General features: G+C 49.1%; 1 protein-coding gene across 1 annotated transcript in view; it reads right to left on the minus strand.

Annotated features, from left to right (window-relative positions):
* Positions 1 to 195, minus strand: part of YWHAB (tyrosine 3-monooxygenase/tryptophan 5-monooxygenase activation protein beta) — a 13,954-nt gene extending 13,759 nt beyond the window's left edge. Inside the window, exon 1 of the mRNA XM_057365903.1 lies at positions 87 to 195. The gene's annotated coding sequence lies outside the window, so the exon portion shown is untranslated. The remainder of the gene's footprint in view (positions 1 to 86) is intronic.
* Positions 196 to 24,001: the final 23,806 nt, after the last annotated feature.

Raw genomic sequence — 24,001 nt, forward strand, 5'->3', positions numbered from 1 at the left:
GGGCAGGCCGGGGCGAGCCGCCCCGCGGGTCGCGATCCCGATCCCCCGCGCCGATGCCCACCCCGATGCCGGGCGCGGCCCCTCACCTGGCGGCGCGCTCGGATCCCACGGGCGGAGGCGACGGGAGCGGCGGCCGCTCGCACGGACACGCGCACACACCCTGCGGCGCTCGGCCCCGCTTCCGCCGCGCGACACGCCCCTTCCGGCGCCAGGGGGCGCCACCGCCCCGCGCGCCGCCCCGGCGGGACCGTTGCCATGGCGACCGGGGCTCATCCCGCCCGCTCCGGGCGCGGGGGCCGCGCAGGCCGCGGGGATGAACGGGACCGGGACCGGGCGGTGCCCTCCGCCGTGTGAACACACCCAGAGCCGGGAACAGCCCCGAGACACGGCCCGTTGCACGCTCGCACCGCAGCACCCGCCGCGCTGCGCGCTCTTTGTCTCCTCGGAGCTCCCCGGTGCCGCAGGAAGAGCTGGGGTGGGAGTTCAGGGGAGGGGGCTGCTCCAACATGGGAGTGCGGCAGCTTCTCCGGCAACAAAAGAAATAGAGTTTCTGGTTTTCTTGCCGTTTGTCGTTGCTGCTCTTCGGCTGGCCCTCACCKTAGGACTCACASAATCACAGAATTGATGAGGTTGGAAAATASACCGAGTCCAACCTGTGACTGAACACCAGCATGCCAGCTAGAGCATGGCAGTGAGTGCTGCACCCAGTCAAACACCTCCAGAGACAGTGACTCCACCACCTCCCTGAGCAGTCCGTTCCAAAGGGACATCAAAGGGATGTATCCATGGAGAACAGGCAGTGGGGCCATTCTGCACACCCTTACAGCAGTGAAATTTCACAAATCTTTTGAATTGCAAAATCACCTTGAAATGCTGCTTTAGTAGCAGCTCCTCCCTACAACTTAAACTGCATGTTTTCACTGAAAAGTMAAGTTCCTTATTGGCTAGATAAGTTTTATGCAACTAATAAACTACATTTTCTAGAGAAATTGCAAGAGAACATTTTTGGGGCATGAGGAAAAGTCTAGCTTGGTCTCCAAAAAGGAATCCAAGTAAAAGTTCAGTTTTGTAATCCATATAATCCTTTTGGATAAGAAGTGATAGGACACACAAGCCCCTTGCTCTGCACCCAGATCTCAAATTTATGGCAGCAGCACTTGTCAAAGTGTTATTATTGGGGCTCAGTTCAATTACAGCATCCCAGAGTCCAATTTTCTCTTCTACTTTCAGATACAGTCCTGGGCCCATCAAAGTCGCTGTCAGATTCCTTTTTGGTGATGGAAGGGCTTCATTAATTTCCTGCTTAGTCTCASTCCAAAGGTTAATTACTTTGGAAAGTCAGAAGGAAAATTACTTGGCACCCACAAGTTATCTTAAGCTGCAAACACTGATTCAGCTCCATCGGTTGCTGTCATCACTCTCTTTTTTCTTTTCTAGRCAAAACTTGTTTTTTCCCCTGATCTTCTCCATAGTCCCTATCTTCTCAGTTTCTATTTGGGCCATTCCCAGTGTTCTTGCTGAGGCCTTGGGGGCGCTGATTCATGGCAGAATAACTTGGTTTTGACACTRCTTGCATGCATATCTGCATATCATACTCGGTTTGCAGATGTGTGCTGTCGACACCCGTTCATTTAGACTCCTGCCTCCCTCACCCTTCTCCCCTCGCTGCCAATGTTGTCACAGCTCATGCCTCTTCCTTCCAGGGAGGTGCCTGAGGTCCCTCCATAACGCTTTTCCAATTTTCTCACATAAAATTCTCATTGCAGTCCTTCTTAAATGGCATTTTTGCACTGTGCTATCTACACCATAACATCCAGGGAGGATGATTCCACACGGTGTAGTCACAGAGGTGAAGTATGACCCTCTGCTTTCACAGAGCTCCTGCAGCTAGGTCCCTGCTGGCCCAGAGGCCACTGAGACATAACTGTGTTAATGGTACAGCTCATTCCTCCCTGAGCTCTTCCTATCCTGGAGCCTTCCCACTCCTGGTCTGCCTAGTCTGGCACAAGAGATAAGCAGGGCACCCTGCAGTTCCTCCAGGCACAGMGGGGTGAAGGCTGGAGCCAACACCAAATCTCAGCTCTGAAAAAGGTTATAGCAGCATTGAGTGGTTCAAAGTGTCACCTTTCAGAGGAGGAAGTGCACATTGGCTCAAAGATCTGAGACAGGAGATCCAAACTCTGTTCAAGAGCAGCCTTTACCTCAGGGGCATCCTGGATCTGTGGGTAAACAAGCACAACAGAGAGACCAGCCCGGCTGGCTCTCCAGCAGAAAATGTCCTGCTGTGTGTTTCCCAAAGAGCCACATTTCAGGTAAAGAAGTGCGAGGTACAAATGGAATTTGGCTTTAGCAGCTGGTCAGCTTTAACCCTGTCACTGACCCGGGGAGCGCAGAACAGCTGCACAAAGAGAGTGCTCACGCAGAGCTACAGCCTCACAGAGTAAATCCAGAAGAGAGGAAATGACGGGATTTGCTGTGAAAAAGGGGACAGTTCATGGCCGAGGTGGAGCCCCTCGTTAAAAGAGCGGTTCATTACAAGGTCTGTGAGACCCGAGCTCTTCCCCGGCTACACCCCAGGCTTCACCTTTSGAAGAAGCCTCTCTGCAGGCAGCTGGGACTGCCAGGACTGTTTGTTCCTGTCTTTTGCAGCTGCTTCACTACAGAGGGAGGATTTCAGTCCTCAGAACGCTTCTCCAGCACTAGGTTAGTACGGAACATCAATAACAGTTAAAAGAAGTGGAACAAGCTCTTTGTCAAAGATGTCAGTTGTCGAACAGGGAGGGCTGGCTCTGCTCTCTGTGCGAGCAGCGATGTCAAAAGAAGCTGTTCCCAGCAGATGGCACAAGAGCTCGAGCTGCTTCAGTGTGTGCTCTCGGCATCCCGTACCTGCCCTCAGGTGTGCGGCTTCTGGCACAGGAAAAATGAACCTGAGATTTGTACTAAAATATTATACTSCAGTTGATAAACCCCTGTTCAGAAATGCCGTCCTGACGAGTTGCTCCATTTTTGTGATTTTTTGGTTATTTGGTGATCCGTGTTGAAAGCAGTAGGGCTCATCTGCTGTGGGTACCAGAAGCAAACAGTTGATGGCACTGCGTGATCACTGTCCCTGCAGTGAATGTCTCCCTGCAGCCTGACTCTGAATGAAAAACGAGAGTGTTACAGTTCCATGCTGTGGCAAAGACACTCACAAAATGTAATCGTCACCTATTAAGTATATTTTATTTCTTGATTGTTCTGGTACTCATTTTCTCTATCTTCTGCCCCGTGTATCAGAGTATACAGCCTGGATGTTTCAATTATTCCAAAGATGGATCTCACAGATCACTAAATCATGGATTAGGTGATGGATCCCAAATGGAACTGGTGTCATGGTTCACAGCAGCTGTCACGACTGACCTGCTGGAGCTGGCAGCTGGGATGTCCACCAGAAGTCTCATCAGTATATTAAGAATTCCATCATTTGTYAGTGCTGCTTGTGGTGTACTTTGAATTGTACATGGTGGCCCTAAGAAGGAGACTTGTAAGGAAGCAACAAGGAACTCAAAAGAGGAAAATARTATTKTTTGTATTAATATTTCTGCAAATARRAAATTAAAAAAGCTCCAAGGGAAACACTTCTGCATTTCTTGTCTGTCTTGTATTTTTTCTGGGCATAAGCTGCTTGTGATATTACAGACTACTGTGATGAAGTTAAAACTGGAATAAGGTTAGTTAGAACTAAAATTACAACTAAACTGGGTTCAGGGATAAGCATCTTGCATAGAATAGAACTATTATTAACTTTAATTGAAGCAACATTTAAAGCAAAGASCAGCAGGTTTTCCTCATGGTCCCTGCCAACTAAATGCTAGACTAAATAATACTTTGTTTGGGCATCTTTTGGTTCTTCCTTCTGTCCAAGGAATGCAAATGGTTTAGTGCAGCTTCRCTATTAAATGTGATTTGGACCAAAGTCAAATGGCTGTTTTAATTTGAAGGTGTTTAAAGGTCTGAAGGTGACTTTAGAGAGCACAGTTAAAAGCATAATTGCAAAGCAACTTACAAGAAGTAACTGTGGGAGCATGAAAATATAAATGACCTAAATAGTATGATGGGAAATATGGTTGGAACAAATGTCTTGGATGGGATAGGAATTCAGCTCCAGGAATGCAATTTTGGCAGTAGTGCCCCAAACAGAGAATGCTATTTCTGGGGAAATGCACTGAACTSTGGGTCATGAATTAAACTCAGGTAATTTATGTTCTGCTCATAAAAAGTGGCAGTGCAAAAAAACAAGTAGAAATGGAATGGAATATATTGCTGTAAATTTTGTAGCTGCTGGGACCTGGAGAGTTGTCATGTACATCTGATTCCAGGTAATGCCTAAGAAAAATTCAAGCCAAGGAACACATAGCAAACCCTTCAAAGCTGCCARCTCAGTGACCCTAAGGAAATTCAGTTTCAAAGCAGCATGTGAAGAGAGGTTTGAAGAGGTGACTTCCCAAACCCTGAATTATATTTATTAGCTGTTTCTGACAAGCCCTAAAGAAAGGCAAATGTCTTGGTATTTTGAAATTGCATGGCATGCGTTCATTTTCATAGGAAACTCTGATCTTTAGGAAATACCAATATTATTCCATTTCCTGATTTCTCATTCTTTTCTCTCTTGGTATTTAATACCAGTCTGCTGTGCAGAACTTCCAAGTCAGGGTCTGTTCCAAGACTTGGCTGCCTGGGTCCCAGAGAGCTCCAGCTTCCTCACAACCAACTATCTTCCAGGTGCCTTTGAAGTGGGATTTCTGCTAGARAAGCAGCTATGGAAGAAATAACCCTCCCTGTGGTAATGACTGTTAGGTCTGCTAAAGTTTTGGTAATCTGCTGAAGTTTCACTCCTTGGTGTGTGCAGGTCAACTGGAATTTCTTATGGGGAGATGCAACCAGAAGAGGAACCTCCATTTGGCAGAAGGATGGGTYCCTTTGGGATTTGGTGAGATCAGCTTGGACAAGTCCAGGCCCCTTATGGCAAATGTGGSAGAAAACTCCTTAATACACAGTGGTGGAGCTCCTTCTTTGGTATAATGCATAGGGCAGCCTGGTATGACGTTTTCTCTGGATTCCTCCAGGGAAAAGCAGCTTCTCTCACAGCAATTTCTATCTGTTTCAGGCCATACTTCAAAGTCCAGCCTGGATTTTTGGTGTTTGCTTTTCTCTTTTTAAACAGGAACTCTCCAAACGGCTAAAAATGTGAAGTTTAAAGAATTGTACAAGCTGCCTGAAGCTCCAAAGTGTTTCTTTATAATTAGTATAAATGCATTAAATATTTAACCTTCATCCTGTGAAAACCCTGACTTTTAAAAAAGAATTTTACAGCACAGGGTGGAGTTTTATCTGCTCCTAAATAGGGCAGCAATTTCCTTCCTTCCATTTCTGCCCCAAAACTCAAATTCCAGTGTGCAATGAATCAATTGCAGAGGAGGAGATGACTGTTCATCCACCTCCCCATGCAATTGACTCTCAAAAACTTGATTTTCTCAGACGAGTCAGGGTGACARCTCTAAAGTAGCACGACTCCAGCTGAATATCTGTTCTTTATTCTGGTTTGTGGTTCAAGGTGTCTTTTTCTTAATAAGCACCTACTACTAGACCATTAATAGTTTAACAGTCCACAGCTTCCAAGGAAATGCTTACCAGCAGTCAGAGCTGGAAAATAACTTGGAGGATGGCATAGGCCTGATAAAAGGATTAATAAATCACAGCCCTCAGAGCTGTGAGTTCAGTTTTGTCTGACATTGGCTCTGAGGATTATTTTGTGCATTTGGTGCTCTTAATTGCTTTTTCTCCCCAGAAGTTTGTGTGCAGCTCTGGGATAGATTTGGAGAGTTTTCCCAAACAAACTGAWCTAGATTTCTTCCTAAATTACATTTAAATTCTGGTCCTTACAGTAGAGCTGTACTGAGGGGGCTGAAAAACACAGAGGGGAAGGAGTGACACCTCTTCTCATGGCAAAAGTAGAATATTTTTGCAGAATAAAACTGCCAACCATTTCAACCTAGCTCTGCTATTCCACTTTTACTGGAATTGTTCCGTCTGTTTCTCTGAAAATGAAAGTCTGTTTCTACTCCTGCCACCTGCTATTTCCATATGAAAAAGCTGTTTGGTTATAATGAAGGTACCATTTCTCCCAAGGGCAAAGTAAGGACATTTCATCACACTGCTYTTCCTGAAATTTCAGTAACCAGATTCAATATGTTACTAGATTTGATCTACTTTTTTTCTACAAAGCTTAAAGCCTTTAAGGGAAACCTCAAGTTCTGTCTGTGAGTATTTACAAAACAAAATGTCATTTCCCTGCTGAACTGTAAGACAGTCTGATCTGGCAAAACAAAAAAGAGAATCTAAAATCAAGATTCACTTTAGCTTTGAGACTTACCCAGAGACAAGCATTTGGAAATCACAATGATTCCCAAGAACAGACCATATTTTTATCTCAGTCACAAGTCAACAACAGCGTAAACAAAAAGTTCCATCTTGCTGACCTCGATGTGAGCAATGGGGGGTCAGTTGAGATGGCCAGAATTTGGACTCCTGTGTAAGTCAGCTTTCTGCAGATTCATTTGTGTTTCTATTAAACTGTCCCTTGACTCCAGGAGACACTCTCCAATTGAGTCACTTTTGACATGCACCTTTTAATGAACCCCTTGACATCGTAAATGTTGTTCTGCTTTCCAGGAACAGAGCAGGCAAACAGTCTGTAGGCTGAACCTGGGCCACCTGAGTTTCCTCAGCAGGACTCCTGAAGAAGAATCAGGGAAAATTGATCCTCATCTTAACATTCATATAGATGACTCRAAATCTAGCCCATGACAGAGTATTCTGGAATACAGGACCCCCAGGAGTTAGTTCAATGTTTCAGGCCTGGATTCACTCAGGAGATTCCCAACTGGCTGCCCAAAGGCTTTGGCAAGGGAAAGGGCAGGGGGTCTGCCCTGGGCCATTTGCTGCACATTCAGCTGTGTCTCAAGTCACCTTTTCAGAGCAGTGCAGACACAAACATGGATCAGAAAAGATTGCCACAGTTACAAAGCTCTTTTCAGCACTTTATCCTTTCTCCTGGTAGCCTGGCAATCCCCTGGGCTTAGATACCCTCTCTGCTTTGTCCAGGGTTAATAGGTATCAACAGAGATGGAAAAGTACAGGCTGCATTGAAGACTGAATAGAAGACAGCTAAATTTTTTCTCAAATTCCCAGAAAGCCATCAATTGTCACTAGAGCTCTGGTCAGGGTGCTACAGCTCCTTGGAGACTACCCAGGTTCATAAAAACACACTAGGATGCTGTTTCTTTGGTTCCTTTTGGTTCCTCTGTAAGGTGAATCCTGAAGAAATAAAGATTGGGGCCATAGCAGCCTGAGGCATTCTTGAAATTCCAAGTGACACTTCCCTATTAATATTAAAGATCTGCCTCGTTTTTGAAAGTCATCTTTATTTCAGGCCTGATTCATTTATCAAATGCTCACAGATCAGTCAAAAGCCAGGGCAGTACATGGGAATGTGTTAACCTGTTCACTCTTGGATTGCCAGAACATTTTCCAATTATCCATGCTAGTGCCAGCTGCTTGGAGCACGAAAAGCCCTTAACAGAGAAACAACKGTGGTAAAGAAATGATGAAATACGAATAGCTGAAGATGTCTCCCCAGCCAGGGTGAGAGRTGCAAAGGAGTAACAAAGCCATCACAAAGGCACACCTAAACATTTTGCAAACATGAAAATATCAAGGGATGAAGTCACTGTAGCCCCAGGAATAGAGGCAAAGTGTGTCTTTTTTGTTTAAATCAATTTTCTGACTTCAGATTTCTTGGAGGAAGCACCACAAAACTGCTGTAAATCCTGAACTGCAARTGCTACCAGCCACTAGATGTCCCAGAGCTGCACTCAAACTGCATCCATCAGCTGCAGACAGAGGGAAGGCAAACTTGGTGGTGCAGGAGAGAAGATATCATTAACCAGACTAACTGATTTGTCTGGAATGAGCACAGATAAGCCTTTCCTTAGGGCTTGTATTTTACCTGTGATGGTGTGAGGAAATAAGGAATCTGAACAGATAGAACTGAGGAAGAGTTTCCACATCCCATAGCTGGGCTTGCATYTTTTATTGTTACCTTGAACGAGGGTACAGCAACACTGCCACTGCAACAGGAAAGCAAAGAAGGATGGGAAAGCTGACACTTCAGTGTTAATAAGCTCCTCAGAATAACAACATGGAAGAGCAGAAGGCAAATATTTCTGATCTTGTCAGGCTGGTGTAACCGTGGGATCTGCACGTGCACATGAAGGTGCAATCTCAAGTTGCTTTTCTTTTCCTGTTCCTCATTTGTGGTTTCGCAGCTTTGCTCAGCGAGCTGCAGTGATGCAAGTTTCCAYACACACATGCACTGTTCTGCGCCCACTGTTTCTCCCTTCATTCAATTGCTTTGCTATATTATACAGAAGTGTTGTGATTCTGTATTTGACCCAGAAGAAAGTTGTGAACAGCTCACTCAGAGGAAAAAAAAAAACCAGAAAATGGCTCAAGCATGGCTTGTGCTCCTTTCACACAGAAGTGTTTTAGAAACATACACCTTTCTGATATCCGGATATCCACAGGGCCTCCCTCAGCCTATGTTTAACCTCTTTTCACCTTCAGTTCTTGGCTAATTCTTCTCCTCTGAACAATCTTTATGATGATCAGCCGTATCTCTGCTTGCGTGAAGCATTCTGCAGCACTGGACTGTTGTGTTTCTGTATTTCTCCTCATTGTGTTGCTCCCTTGCTCATCCATCTGAGACAGCCCAAGCAGAATAACTTTTCCTGACATGCACAGAGTATCCTGGCACTGTTCTGAACCCCTCACACATGGTTGGGYTTTTGGGGTGCTCAGAAACCCTGGGGGAAAACCCTCAAAGCCCACTGCTCTGCTTTCCACTTGAAGTACTCTCCTACAGATGACTTTTTCCTGATTATCAGGGAAAAGAGAGATTGTGGTCCTGCAACATTCCCAAATCTGCCTATTTCCTACAGCACTCACTTGCCTCAGTTGCTATTTCTTCTCTGTCAGAGCAGTAATTTAATAACAMGTACCAGGATCCAGCCAGCATGTCCAATAAAGGAACAGAAGCAATTTACTGTGAGTGATTCATGATCAGTCACAACCAAGCAACAGGACTAATTTTTTTGGCATTCATTCCTGGGAGTAAGGATTCAAGRAAAAAAAGATACTCTTGATTAGATTCAAAGAAAGTAGAGGAGTCTACAACCTCCTCASAGACAGAAAGGAAGAGAAATGAATCCAGGACATAATTTTTTTTCTAAGTGACCCCCTGCACTGCTGGATGAGGGAGAAAGAGTTGTGTYRGAGAACCATGGTGCTACCACTTGCYTTTTCCAAACCATTCCTGYCAGAAAGTGTAAAAAGTTTCAGGAGACATGGCTGGATGTGACAATGAAAGGTTCTTGAGGTACTTGATAACTTGCTTGCTTCCCCTTGARTACATCAGCTGCTGAGCAGGGCGAGATAGAATTTGGAGTCTGGATGAAGAAAGGTTGCACGGGGGCATCTGCTCTCTATTCTGGTTTAGAATGGTGGTGTCAGATGTGCTTGGCAGGTCCTGAGGATGAATGAGAGAGAACTAATGAGAACATCATGATGAAACCATTTATTAATACTTCTCYTGGTAGAAAAATCCATCGTGTCAGTCTTCTGTTCCTTCTACCTTACTTACAACTCAACCAAATGACACTGGGTGACATTTTTAGCTTAGTCTTTTTATCAAGGCTGTGAGATAAATCACTGCCCAGTGCAGGAAATGAGCTCAGCAACATTTATAACAGTGTGGGGTCTCATGAAATCTTAATTTAATGACCTTTGAGTAAGAATAGAGGCAAATCTACACCCCTGTCAGGCAGCCATATCCCAGACTCAACCAAATCCTGCCATCTACTTCTCTAGCTGTTCTGATCCAGGCCCAGGTCTCAGATGATCCTCTCCTTCAATCCAATGAGAATGCTCAGAGAGGTMATTTCTGCAGCCAAAGCTGCAGGCAAGCGGGATAAAACCTTTTCCCAGGGTGCAGTGTGCTGGTGAAAGAGCTGTCAGTCCTCAGCACTGGCAGGCACGGGCTTTAGCTGATGGGCAATGCCTCCTAAAAGCAGGCAGGGAGGGGAGCAGTGGGGACTGCAGCATTGCTCTTCTGAAATCTGTCTGTGACCATTGGAGCCACAATCAAGACCTGTTACAGCGTTATCACACCACATTCATCTGACAAAACTGGCATTTTGCACTTCAGGGCTGGATGGGGAAGCCCCATGGTGGGCAGGACGGCAGCCAAGGCTCGATCTATGAATGATGTGACAGCCCTGTCACAGTGCCTAGGGACCCCCTGAGGCATGAATGGCCCTGTGGTGATGGCATCAACCCAGGCAATAACTGCAAGGGCACTGCACGCCAAAATCTCAGTGATGACAAGTCCCCAGTGCAGGCTGTGACCTGCAGGCAGCACAGTGTGGGCTCCTGAGCAAGTGAGCTCAGGCTGCCCTGGCGGTCACACTCCTGTAGCTGCCAGAGGACTGGTGTTACTGTCCTTCATAATACATCCCTTTGATGACTCTTTATCTGCCCACTTCTCTTTCTTTGGCCAAACTTCTGTGTTCCTTTCTGCACTCATATCTAAATAAAGGAAGAAATCAGAAGAAACACTGGAGCAGCAGTGATGCCACCATTCCCATGATCATCGTTATTTGTCATATCTACCATCAGTTATGATTTGTTTGTGCTGGGTTTTATCCAAAACCATGGGAATAAGATATTCCTCGCCAGAGGGAACACAGAGTGCAGTTTGGGATGTGATGCAGAAGGTGGGGGTGGCCCAGGCTGGCAGGGACCATCACTCCCTGTGATCTCTCTGGCCCCGGGCAGGAGCAGCCCCACCACCAAAGAGTCTCTCCCCTGCGAGGAAGCAAAGAGAAAGTGTTTGGTGTCAGCTCTGCCCTGTGACAAGGACAGGAGCGCTCCTCAGAAGTGGAGAGCTGGCTTTGCCAGGAAGCTGAGCTCCTGGGTGGTGGGAYGTGGCTGTCAGGATGCCCGGCCAAATGTCTCAGAGAGCTTGTGACGTGGCACTGCTTCRCCACCACACGCACACCATCTGCCACCAGCCGTCCCCAACACAGCCTGAATGTGTGGCTGCTCTGCAAAACAAGGCTGCAGAATAGCTCCGGGAGAAGGAGGCTGGTAGCAAATGCCACCCCACGCAGGGGTGCCGAGTGCGGGCTCTGAAGTGAGGTGGGGTCACSAGTGTCTGCCATGGCTGAAGCTGAGGGCGGCTCAGTCTGCCCAGCTCACACAAYCACCATCTCCTTGGGGAAAAACAACTTCATCTTCAGTGGCTTCCTCATAAACATCTGAAGAAACCTCCTTGCAGAGAGAGAGGAGACAGCTCATAGTGGCACAATTAACCCCATGCTGTGTTGGGGGGCATGTGCAGCCCTTTGCACTTTGGTTTGTTTGAGCAGATTTGGAGCTCAGCTCCCCAGCCAGCACAGGAAYTATTGAACTGCTGATTCCTCTGCCCACCTTGTTCCTCTTCTGCAGCTCAGACACCCCTGGTTTCCCCRAGAGATGCTGCAGGACTGAGTCTGCCTTCCATCCACTGCATGGCCATGGAATGCCCACTGGTCCCTACCATGGAACTTGGAATTGGGGTTTGTTTTCTAGAGGGCCTGTGTCCCACATATGGTCCATCGCCTTCTTTACTGGTACAACTCCTCTTGGTCTAGAAGAATTTGCCATTTTAAGAGGAAACTCTTACTGATGAGCACTGAGTGTCACAGATTTTACTGTCCTCTACCCTCTCCTTTTCCTCTCCTAATTTTTATGCTGTTGGAGACAGCCATCTGCTCTGCCTGCCCCAGGGCTCAGCCCTTGGGATAATAATATCTCCAAGCAGCCCAGAGYACAGGAAAGCTACCAGCCAGTAGACTCTGTGAGCACCAGAGTGAGGAAGCCTCGTGGGAACTGAGTGAGAAAATAGCAGGCCCAGCCTAATCATCGTCTTGGAGCTCTCCCTTCACTTGGGAAGCTGAGACCGACAGCGAAGAGAAGCTGCTCTGGGTTATCACTGCTGCACATGGAGCAAACCTGTGCCAGGCATCTTCCTCGATTCCCAGGCTGCTTGGCACCTGTCTGCCACCCAGCTCACATCCAGAAACTTTGTGAAAAAAAAAGAATGCCAATCTTCTGAAGTGCTTACTAGTGAGCTCCTTCCCAGGAAAGAAAATGAGGCTTTCTGATGCAGCTYTTCTTCTCTAGGGGTTTACAGTAATCAGCTACAGCCCGACAGCACTGTGAGGACTCCAGCAAAGCCCAGAGCCATTCCACAGTCAGCAGAGGCTGGACAGAAGGAGCTGGCAGCTTAGGATTGCCCCTTGCCTGGCCTTCTGCAAACTGGGACTCCAGTGCAGCTGCGTGGGGATGATAACCCGGGGCACTGCTTCATGTGCACAGCACAGAGCCGAAGGGATTGAACCCCAGGACTCTCCGTATCAAAAGGCTGGAATGTCAAGCCCAGCCTGGCCAGCAACATCAGCTCCTTCCTGCCCAAGGGCATGGTGAGTTTAGCAGGCTGTGCAGTGGACAAGGCAGCACTGACAAAATTGTTTATTGGAGAGTAGGGTTGAGCTCCACCATCCAGGGCATTTCCCCTCCTCACTCAGGAAACAGAACTGTGCTCCACTTTTTKCTCTAAGAACTTTCTCCCTGCAGTCTTTAGTTAACGAGACATCCCCGCTCTAGAAACTCTGAAAAAAAAAGTAAATTGTTGCCAACTTTCTTCAAGATTCCTTTACAGGGAGTCCAATAAAGCACAAGAATAGATCTGATTTGCTAGAAAGTAGGACTTTTTTTCCCCTAGAGCTTGTTCCTATTGCCMCGGAGAAAGCTGCAACATGGTGATCCACCTGCACCTGGGAGTGTGGTGGGAACAAGCCCAGAGGCAGGTGGTGGATCCCTGGCTCAGCAGAGCTCCTGGAGTGCTGGCAAAGGACTCCATTCTACTGCTCTGTTCACAATCACCTGGTGGGTTTTAAAGTAGGGCAGATGCACATTAACTCCATTTCTCTGACCCTCCTGCCAGGAATGAGCTGTACTTGCTGGAGATTGTGTTTATAAATGATTGACATAAACAGAAAGGAAAATTTATACCAAACAAGAAGAGGTGACATGGTGTGAGCCACAAACAGCCTTCCAAAGAGGGAGCTGGGTGTCTGGGAGCTTTCAGATCCAGGCTGAATGTTGTTCTACTGAAGAGGGAATATGGATAGTGCCACAGCTGCACACCTGTTCAGATCACTGTGTCCAGCCCAGGAGGTCCCAGAGCCCAGCTGGACTCCCTGGGGAGGATATCCACATAATCCCATGTTTACAAAATGCTCACTTAGTGCTGGAGCTGGACACACAGGATCACAGCCTTTGCCAGGGAAATACGCTGGCTGAGGGTGACAGGCTGCCTGCAGCACTGCACAGGCGTGTCGGACAGGAAACCAAGGAGAACAAATATCCTGTTCAAATACCGGAGGACAGCGTGTAATTACCTGAGCTGGGAGCTGGCCAGGACTCCAGGAGCCACAGTCCTGCAAGAGCAAAGGATGACAAACGTGAGGGAGTGAGGGATGGGGGAGGTGGGGACAGGAGAACCAGGCACAGATTTTTMCTCTCTTTAGGAAGGCAAAATCACAGCATCTCTGCACTGTGCCCYTTGCTGGGGCTTTGATCCAGCAAGGATGGAGAGAGAGAAGGCTGTGCCTGCTGCACCTTTCCCAGCACTCCACTGCCCTGCAGAGCTGGGGATCTGTCCAGGGGATGCTCCAGCCCAGGTTCTCCCTGTACCATCCCTCAGGGCTGTGTCCCAGCCACAACCCCTCACACAGAGCTCCCAGCAGCTCCACTGAGCTCTGTGCACTGGGCCAGGTTATACCCTGTGCCAGGCCAAGAGGCATCCACACCTGRACGCTGCTGGAATGGCACATGAGGATTTGAGCCCAAAGCAGTCCCAGAATCTGGTGAGGAAAGTGTAGATGGGTTGGAGCAATGATCACAAAATACCATGGGGACAGAGCAGGAAGTCACAACCATCAGCTGGTGGTAGGAAACCCTTGTCACAGGGCTGTGGTTCTTGTAGAGAACAATCCACAGTTTCAGCCTCACGAGCTGGATGAAACCTGCTGACCTCAGACTCCTCCAGGCATTTCAGGGCTGTCAAGCACTGGGTCAGGCTGTGCTCTCTAACTCAATATCTGCCAGCTGATGTGTGCATCAGGGAAGTGGCTCTGCTGGGCTATGAATGAGGATGAAACCCTCTGTACTTTCTGAGGCAGGCAGTGCCCCCGAGTCTTCACTGAGGAGCCTCCTCAAATGGGGCCAAGCCGTCCTGGCTCAGTTTCGTGCCCCTGTTTGAAGGAATCTGGATGCACACAGGATGATGTTGTGCCATTTTCTCAGGACTCTGCTGGGTTCCTTTGGCTGTCTCATGCTGTTCTTCAGTTCCCCAGTCTCAGTACTGGGGATGAGCTGTTATGTTTGATGGTGAAGTGGACCTGGCTCCTTCATGGAGGAGACCCTCACCCCACAGAGGCCGGTCCCACCACCTGTAKGTGCTCATTCTGCTCCAAGCTCATTCTGCTTGGTGCTGCTGGTCCTGATCTACATCCCTTGGCTCAGTGGAGCCCCTGGCTTTGGCTGAGGCACAGGACAGAGCCAAGGCTGGCAGTGCCTGGGGGAGGCAGGCAGCTGGCTGGCTCTAGGGAATGTGTGYTAGGATCCAGGGTTTACTATCAGTCCTGAACTTCTCTGTGTCCTGTGGGATCTCACAGCTGCTGTTGAACTAATTCAAGGGCCAGACAGGTCTCATGAGCTGCATTTATGCAACCTGTGGAGCACTGGGCTCTGCAGTTCCCTCTGTGAGAAATGAGCAGCCTCCATCATCTCTTCCTTCCCATCCACATCGCCACATCTCCCATCACACTTTTCAAGAACCATTTTTCTCCTTAATCACCAGCCCCAAGTTTCAAAGTTAATTGGGGCTGGTGAGATATAAATAGATGCTGGACCAGATGGAAACTCTGTCGTGATTTATAGCTCGCTGAGCCATCACATGTTCCACTTGTACTCTGAGCAAGGGCACCATTAATTATGACACTGCCCAGGCAGATCGCAGGGGAGGTTACAACAATGATTTTCAAGCCGAGGACTTAAATATAACCAGGTTGTGACGTTTTGCTGAGTGAGCGAGATGCAGACAGGACCTGCTTTGTTGCAGTGGCACCGTTTTCAGAGCCCTTCTCCAGCAAGCAGCAGGGGAGCAGGTGAAGCAGGTGTTATGGAGACCTTTGCATGGTCAGAGCCAACATAGACAGTCCTTTGCAGGGTCCTGCTTTGGTCCAGGCAAACTGCAATAAAGCTGAGGGATATTTTCTAAGCCCTGGGAAGATAGCACTGTGCATTCCTGGCCTGAGGAAACCTAAAAATGAAAGGTGTGGGCATCCCACACCACAAGCTCTGTGCCCTTTTCTCCACAGCTCCAGCTAGATGAGGACCATCATTTGGAGCTCATGCATCACCCCCAGGGGCTGCAGCCCAGCCTGATGAGAGCAGTGGAGTGGGACATCTCATCAGAGTTTSCAGGGGGATGGAAGGATCAAAGGACTTGCTGGAGGTCATCTGGGAGGGTCTGGTGCTGTGCCAGGTCTCCTGAGTCTCAGGCCTCTTTTATCACTGCCTGTTTCTCCTCATAGCCCACACTTAAAACTTCTATTCGGTTATCCATTGTGAATTGGGATTTTGCTAATTACTGGAAGAAAGGGAAGCTCAGGGCAAAGGGGGTGAGTAGTGCTGCCTTTCCCCAAGCCTTTCTGCCTGAGGAACACACTCCCAATCACTTTTGAAGCATTCAGTTCGACAATAGCTTGCAGTTGTCCCCATTTTCCTGGGATCTGCTGCTCAAAGGTAAAAAGAGAACACAAGGACAGCCTCCTCTTGCTTTTTAAAAACATCGACCTCTTGCATTCCCTGCACTGTGCAGCTTCAAAATACAGACATGTGTCACACCCTACTGCCAGATACAGAGAAATCTTTACAAAATCTTCCTTGGGAACTCTTTGCATGACAAACTGAATAAGATGTGCAATTACAGAGCCATGATTTAAGAACTTAAAACCCAGCTAAGCTCAATAGAAGGTATCAGACTTAAAAACAATACGTAGGGAGAATTTAATCTTGCAGGGACTGCAGTTATTTGAGGGGAGAGATTGTGTTTGGGATTAAGAGTCAAATTACTCCACAAGTTTTTATTAAACCTTTATATATTCAGCTGTACCTTCTTATGGCTGTTTTGGGACAGGAGCTTGATTTTACGATGGGCATAAATCCCCCTGAAACAGTTTGGATTCTCTGAAACAGGCAAAACATGAACGAAATTGATTTGGATATTATCTGGGCTGCTGACGACTTAGAGCCCACACACAAGCATTTCATTAAGGCATGCAATTTTCCAGACAGCACAAAAATGTAAAAAAAAAAAAAATTCTAATTTCCCTAGTATTCCTAAAAYCCCAAAGAAGCCCTGAGCACATACACACCCCCCAATGGGAACCCTCCTGTCCTGCTGCGGAGTGCATGTCTGAGCATCCCTGTTTTAAATTGATACCGGTATTAACACACCACAGAAACATTCACTGGGGGAAGCAACCTCCTGGTTATCTTAGAGCTCCAGGGACCACAGCCCAGCTGCTCTGGTGGGATGCTGGGTGAGATTAATGTGCTCTACAGGGCTCTGTCAGTGCCTGGATGGCCACAGCCCTGGCTGGACACACGACGTGGCTTTGTGGTGGTGGTTTGGGGGCTCAGGGGCTGCCTGTGACTGAATCCACATATCTCCATCTCCCACCTGACAACCCAGACACACAGACATCATGGCTTGGTGTGCAGTGGATGTCTCTGTGCAAGACAAACGTTTGGTTTTGAGTGAGCATTGCTGCTGTGGCAGAGAGGGCAGGAACTGGGACAAATGCTTTTCCCCATTGATGTCTCCAATTAAGTGCTTTATTCAGCTGGCAGCCAGCTCTGGGACTGGGAGCTGAGCTCAGAGCTGAATGGAGCTGGCTGTCCTCAGCAGTAGGGTGGCATCCCTCTCCAGCTGTGTGATGGGTAATGTCATGTCATCCAAACAGCACTGCCTGCAAAAAACACCGGGCAAAGAAGAAACGAGTGTCCCTGGCTTGATGCAGGCAGTGCTGGCCCTGAGATCCCCCTGCAGCTCGTCCTTGATGCCATCACCCAGCAGCGAGTGCTTGTCTCGCTGGGTGATATTGAACACTCTGCAAGCGGGCTGACAAATGCAAAGTGCTTTCAGACCCTCTGTGGGAAATAACTYACCCCTGCTGCCAGAGCTGAGCATGTGAACATCATTTTATCCACTGGGAATGCAGGTCCATGCCAGGTGAACACGGGTATAGGTCACCTGTCATTAAATAAACCACGGAGGGTGGGAGCTGGGAGAAGAAAGGAGCAGCTGAGCCGGGGAGCGAAATAACTGAGCACACCCTGAGGTGTTTGCAGGTCAGATCCACGGCTCCAGAAACACTTCTCTGCTGCGTCTCTGCATCCGATTTGTGCCCCCTCCCCACGGGCAGGGCTCCCGTGCCGAGACCCCGCCGACTCTGTCCCTGACACGGCAGCAGCAGGAGCGCTCTGTTCGCTGTCACCTCCCCTGCCATGCTGCCGGCTCACCCACTGCTCCATAATGGCTCACKCTCCGCAGCTCCCTTTGCTGCTTTGCTCTTTCCAGCCCGGCTCAGATGCTTTATTCCTGCTGGGATTCACATGGTGTGCTAAATTGGCTCAGTCCGGGCAGTTCCAGCTTGTGCCAGGTCCCAAGGACCTTTTCAACCTTTGCATTTTCTATTTGAAGAGGATGAAGCAAATGAAGTGAGCTGGGGCAGCACCGTGCACCAGGGTACCTGAGGTGGGTACCAGGGAGCTGCACCTCTGAGAGCACCACAGGCACCATGGATGTGTGTATTAAACACTGTTTGAGGAGTGTGGTGAAAGTGTCCTTGTCACTGTGGCTGTGGTCACCTGCCAACACAGATTGACCCAGGCAAATGGCCCTCTCTGTCCAACAGCTTTGCAAATGCTGGTTGCTATCCCTGGGTGCACAACACCATCCTCCCTGTCCTTGGGCAGCAGGAAGGCAAAGGGTAGGGAAATAATCACTTAGTTCAGGGCTGGCTTTTTACTGGGGAGAAGCCCTGTTCTCTCAGCAGAATGAGCAGTTCTAATTTATGGTGACAGAAGGAAGTAATTTGATGTTTTCTGGCGGCTGCACTCTTCTATCAGCCCTAACCTAATCACCACCTAATGTGGTGTGGAGCACTGGCTCTGTGTGGAGGGAGCTGGCAGACAAGGCTCCCATCAGGAAATGATCCCGTCAAGGCTGCAGCCAGGCTCTCCATCAGCTCACAGAGGCTCCAGCCTTGCTCCCCTGTGCCTGGAGCTGTACCCTGGCACAGCAATAYGGCTTCTGCAGGGATGCCAGACAACCTTGCACACCTCCTGACACTGCCCATGCCCTGCTGGGAGGGAAGCTGTGCACACTGCAGTGCCCCCCCAGCTCTGCACACACCTTGCACGAGCATTTAAAGCACACACCAGGTCAGCAACAGGCAAGGAAAACCAGGGCCCTTCCCTCCAGCCCCTTGGCCAGGCAGCACCATCACCGATGCAGGGCTGCTTCCTCCTCCCCGAGCCACCAGCTCCTTCCCAGTGACCCTGGCTCACTCCCACTGCGGTTGCTGCCGTTCTGGGTGATTAATTCACTGTGAGTAATTTTGGAGCAGATGATCTCATTCACGTGGTTCCTGCTATTTCTCTGGCAGAGCAGAGAGAAGGGGGAGARGAGAGGGAGAGGGAGAGGGAGAGGGAGAGGGAGAGGGAGAGGGAGAGGGAGAGGGAGAGGGAGAGGGAGAGGGGAGGAACATGCTGTCCATAAGAGTTGCTCCTCCATACATGCTCAGATAGCCCAGCACCAGTTTGATGACCACTTAGCTACAGGCAGAGAAGAAGAAAATTTGCTGGCAAATTGGTTTCTCTCAATAAAGGGCAATTTAATCATTTAGGCTGATAAGAGCTCTATTATGGCTTTGTAACAAGGCCAGCATTTGGGGCAGCGAGTGGCTCCTGTGCCTGAGGAATAGTCTGGCTTGYTGGACTCCTGGGGAGCTGGGGAGGGTCCCCAATGTGGGACATGGCACTGGAGGCCTGAGCCATCAGGGACTGCCAAGTTCTGCCCCCGCCAGGGGCTGGGGAGGTTTGTGAGAGGCTGCAGGGACTCGCTGCAATCCCCAGCTACCAGAAGGAAACCACAGTGGATTTAGAAGCCTCCAACTGCCTGCTAAGAGAGTTACAGTCATCAAAGAAATCTGTGAGCCCATGTTTGGAGAGACAGGACCTGCACAGAGGTGGCTGTTCCAGTGGGAGCATGAGCAACRGGAGAGTGACGGCAGCAGCACTGCCCTGTCCCGGGATGCACCGCGAGCAAACTGGAATGAACCCTACGAAATGGGATGAGATTAACAAAGCAGCTGAATTATTCTAAGCTAATAAAGTACCAGGTCCAGATGGCTCCCACTATGAATACTATTAAAGAGAAAAATTCAGGGTAAATTAGGAGATTTGAAGCTAAGGCTTTTCATGCACAGAAGATGCTCTGTGGAGTGGGCAGCAGTCTCCTCTCCCTGGCTATCTCCAGGGGCAGGGATTTGTTGCTTCCTTGCAGCCCCGGAAAGAGGAGTATGTGCCCTTTCTCACTCAATTTCTGCTGTCTTTGCCTTGGAAACCCATGCTGGTCACTCTTGTTGCCTCCTGGCAGAGCCAGGCTTGGAGCCACTAAGGCATCTTCCTGCCACACACATGCCCATGCAAACCTCAGCTGCCTGGGATCCATGTACAGAATTATTTCTCATCCTCAGCCTCTCTGTGTTAGCCCCCTCTCACTGTCTGATGGGATCCCACTCCAAGACTCTCTGCTAAGGGAGCAGAAAATGAGTTTGCCTCTGAGTTTTGGTGCCTGAAATAAGCTGCAACAGCARTGGACCTGTGCTGTGTTTGCCATGGGAAGGGCTGAACTGAATCCCTGCATGCAGAGGGCTCAGCAGGAGGCTGCATTTAAGGGCAGATCCAAACTGCTGCATGCCAAGGACTGTTTATCCATCCCTCAGTCCGGGAATGGATGCCAGAGGCTGCAGAGCTGGGGTAGCCACAGGCCTGAGCTGCTGCAGGGAGTGGGGCAGTGCTCACAGGGTTCAGAGCACCTGGGACACCCATGACATACAGAAGGGAGTGACAGCTCGTGATGTGGGATTGACACCAGCCAGAGCAGCTCAGGGCAGGGCAGCAAAGCAGGCAGGACCCAGTGGGTGCTTAAAGGTACAACATTTCCTCCCCACCGTGGTGTCTGGCTGAGGAGGGACATTTAAAGCACATCCTTGTTCCAAGAGGGAGGGAAAGAAACTATGGTGGGATGAAGGAGCTGGTTGTGCGCCACTAACAGTGCCTGGGGCAATGGATGGCTGATGTGTTTAGTTTCTGAATTACCCTGATGAGATGTATAAGCTTGTTATTTGTTTTAATTAATGTGAAGGAAACTGTTAGAGTGCCAGAAAGCGTGAAGCGAGGGGGAGCAGAGAGGGGAGATGGGGACATTTGGAATTGAAGCATCCTATTAATATCTCTGCTGTTGAATGAAAGGTCATTAATGAACCAAAGAAAAATGAGCGTGGAAAGAAACAAGAGAACCGAATCCCTCTCTGCCTCCCATCACCCACATTKTTAACAGAACATCTTCCAAGCTCTGCTGCAGTCCAGTCTCTGTCCTTACCCTCTGCTTTTTTTCTGCAGTCTTTAATCTGCCACACTCCCATTGGTGCTGGATGGGGTGGGAGGGTTTCAGGGAAGATGAGAGTTGGTGCCTCACAACACKGACAGGAACTCCTCAAAACTGCACCCATCTACTGAGATCCAGAGCAATGTCTCCTACCTTTGTCCCAGGAACTCACCTGGACACAGCGAATCTTGATCTCTGCTGAAGGCACTGAAACCCCAGCCTTGGGGTGATGTTTGACAGGGAGAGGTGCTGCAACAAGCAGAAAAAACTCACTTGGTTTATTTCTCTAATTTTTTTCTGCTCTTTTGGAGGTTGCCATGACCAGTGTGTGTTCCCAGCCCTGMGCTGAAACTCTGCTTGCCCAGGAATTGATTTGCCACGCCTGAGATGGAAGCAAACACAGATTAAATTTAAGCTATTTGTTCAGTATCTCAGTTACGCAATTGGACATCATAGATTAGGGAAGGTGACCTCCTGTAGCACAGGKGGGATTTACTGACATATTCGAGCAAATATTACACTTCCTGGGATCCAGCACAGCTCAGGAGAAAGGAGAAAAAGGTACTGGCTGCCTGCCTCCCTKCACAAGAACCTAAACCCTGATGATCTCTGTCTTCACTCAGAGCCCCAGGCTGGGGGACCCGGGATCTCCAAACCAGGGGTTAGCCCTGCTTCCTCCTGCAAGGGGGAAAGAAAAGAATGATAAATGGAAGGAGAAGAGGGATAACGAGCCTTTGCAGGGTCTCAACTGCCTGCTACACACAACCAGCCCCAGGAGATACAGGACTTTGTTCCACTTGCCATCACACACACTCCTGACTCCTGAGAGCTTCGTGGTGCTGGTGGATCCAAGGCTTGAGSCTCTTGTTTGCTGCAGAGAGGCTCCWGRGGCCAGRGCTGGTCCGAGGGCTGKGGCAGAGGACAGGACACAGCCCTYGGGACCACGGGAARRTTCATTTTCTCAAGAGGCCAGTGACGGACCRTCAATTTAAAATTTAAATCTGTGTGCTTAAAAAAGAAAAGAAGGGAAAGGAGCCAGCGAGGCTCAGTGGTTGCACTGCAAACTGTCAGTGTCTGTTTGTGAAAAGGCTTTTGACTGACAGCAAAGTTGTCAGAGGCGTCTGACGTCAGAACTGCACAGCGAGGTGTCGAGGTATCGGAGGGCACAACTTGCCATCGGCAACAGCAGCAGCAGCCTCTGGGTAGCTCCGAGCTCTCCTCCTTCTCCTCCTCCTTCTCCTCCTTCTCCTCCTCCTTCTCCTCCTCCTTCTCCTCCTCCTTCTCCTTCCTGGTCGGATTTTGGAGCAGACAAGCAGGCTGCCCCAGCACTGACCTGCCTGCTGCCTGTGGAGCTCCCAGGAGGAGGAGGAAAGCAGAGATGCTCCCTGGATGCCACATGGCTCTGGAGGTGTTGTAGCCCGTGATGGAGATATCCTGACACAGTCAGGGCAGTGCCCAGTGCCATTTCCCTGTCCCTGAGCCCTCCATGGGCTGTGACAGCCTCAGCTCAGCCTGAACCTGGGAGTGGGAATGGGAGCTGGGATTGACAGCAGCACTGTGCCTGAACAGGGTCTGCCTTGCACTTCCCACACTCCTCCCACTCTCCCAAATCTCACCCAGGGTTTTACCTACCAGAGCGTCCACAGCCCCTTCTCTGACTTCAGAAAATCCATGAATGTGCCAAGTGCCAGAGTGTAACACTAACCCTGGGCCTTCCCACTCTCCCTGATGGGTTCTGTGCCACCTCCCACACGACCTGGATGAAGTCAGGGCTCTACCTGAAAAAACCAGGCAAACCAGATGGAGACTAAACCCATTTCTGCATGTTTTGGCACTGAAAAAATACAGTAGCTGTGCCATGACAAGAGTAGGGCAGAGCTGGGACAGAGGGGGAGGCTGGGGCGAAGGCAGCACGAATGGCTCATGTTTGCTCTCTTGATGTGAGGTCTTGCAAATGGAAATGATTCTCCAGGAGCATCTGTTCCTCAGGCAGGGGCTGTACCACTGCAGGCATCCTCCAGAGACATCGCTGGCACTCCATACAAATAAATAAATCAATAAAAGCARTGGCTRCAGGAAGRGATTTGGCCTTCTTGTCTTGGAAACACCTGAGTCATCCAGGATAATCACCCTGTGGCCTTGGACTGATGGCTTTTCTGAGCCCTGAGACACCTGCTTGCTGCCGAAGTGGTTCAGCCCATCTGTTTAATGCTGTGCTAGCTGGGAAATCGTTTCTCTGCTTTAGCTTTAAATGATGAATTGTTGTCTGGAAGATTATCCTTTGTTTATCTCTGTTCCAGTGACCCCCTTTGCTGCCTCTCCTCTCCCTTCTGCTTGGGYGTTGCAGCAGCGAGGGCAGAAGGAGCAGGAGATGTGATCATTCCCAGCCCTGAACATCAGGCTGTTGATCTTTCCTCCAAGCCACCCCCATTTCCAAATAAAATTCTGCCTCTTGTCCAGCTCATGGTTTCTCCAGARCACAGAGCATGGCCTGGCACTCGTGAGACAAGAAAGGAGTACAAGAAATATGGAATGGCTGGGATGAAAAAGGTGGGGAGGAGAAGGACCCTGTGTGGGCATTCCCCGTGTCTCTCCAGCACCTCGAGCCCCAGCACTATGGGGYCAAGCACAAGCGATTTCCTCTTTTCCCTGTGTCCACCAGAATGGTCTCTAGAGCAGGAATTTGCCAGCTTGATTTTCCTTTCAGATAAATTCCCTTAGAAAAATCCTTGGGCCATAACTCTTTTAGGAGGGCCAAATGTTTCCGAGCTGAAATTTGTCGTGGCTTGTTGCTCTGTCAATGCAGGCGTGAAACTGTTAAACATCCTAAGCTAGAGTGTCTTGGACCCTAAACTGAAGGGAACAGCAACCACAAGTCCCAAAACCACCTSTGAGAGCTCCCATCTCATTTATGTGTTTCTGTGATCTGAAGCCTGAACTCCTCTCCATTTCCAGAYAACTTGGACCAACCACATGGGAACYRGATTTTCATGCAAATAAATTCAGGGAGGAAATGAAGCCATTACAAAAAGGAGTTGAATCTCACTGAGGAAG

The sequence above is a fragment of the Malurus melanocephalus genome, unplaced genomic scaffold, assembly GCF_030028575.1.
Source record: "Malurus melanocephalus ecotype Western Australia unplaced genomic scaffold, MMel_1.1 scaffold_59, whole genome shotgun sequence".
Classification (NCBI taxonomy): Eukaryota; Metazoa; Chordata; class Aves; order Passeriformes; family Maluridae; genus Malurus; species Malurus melanocephalus.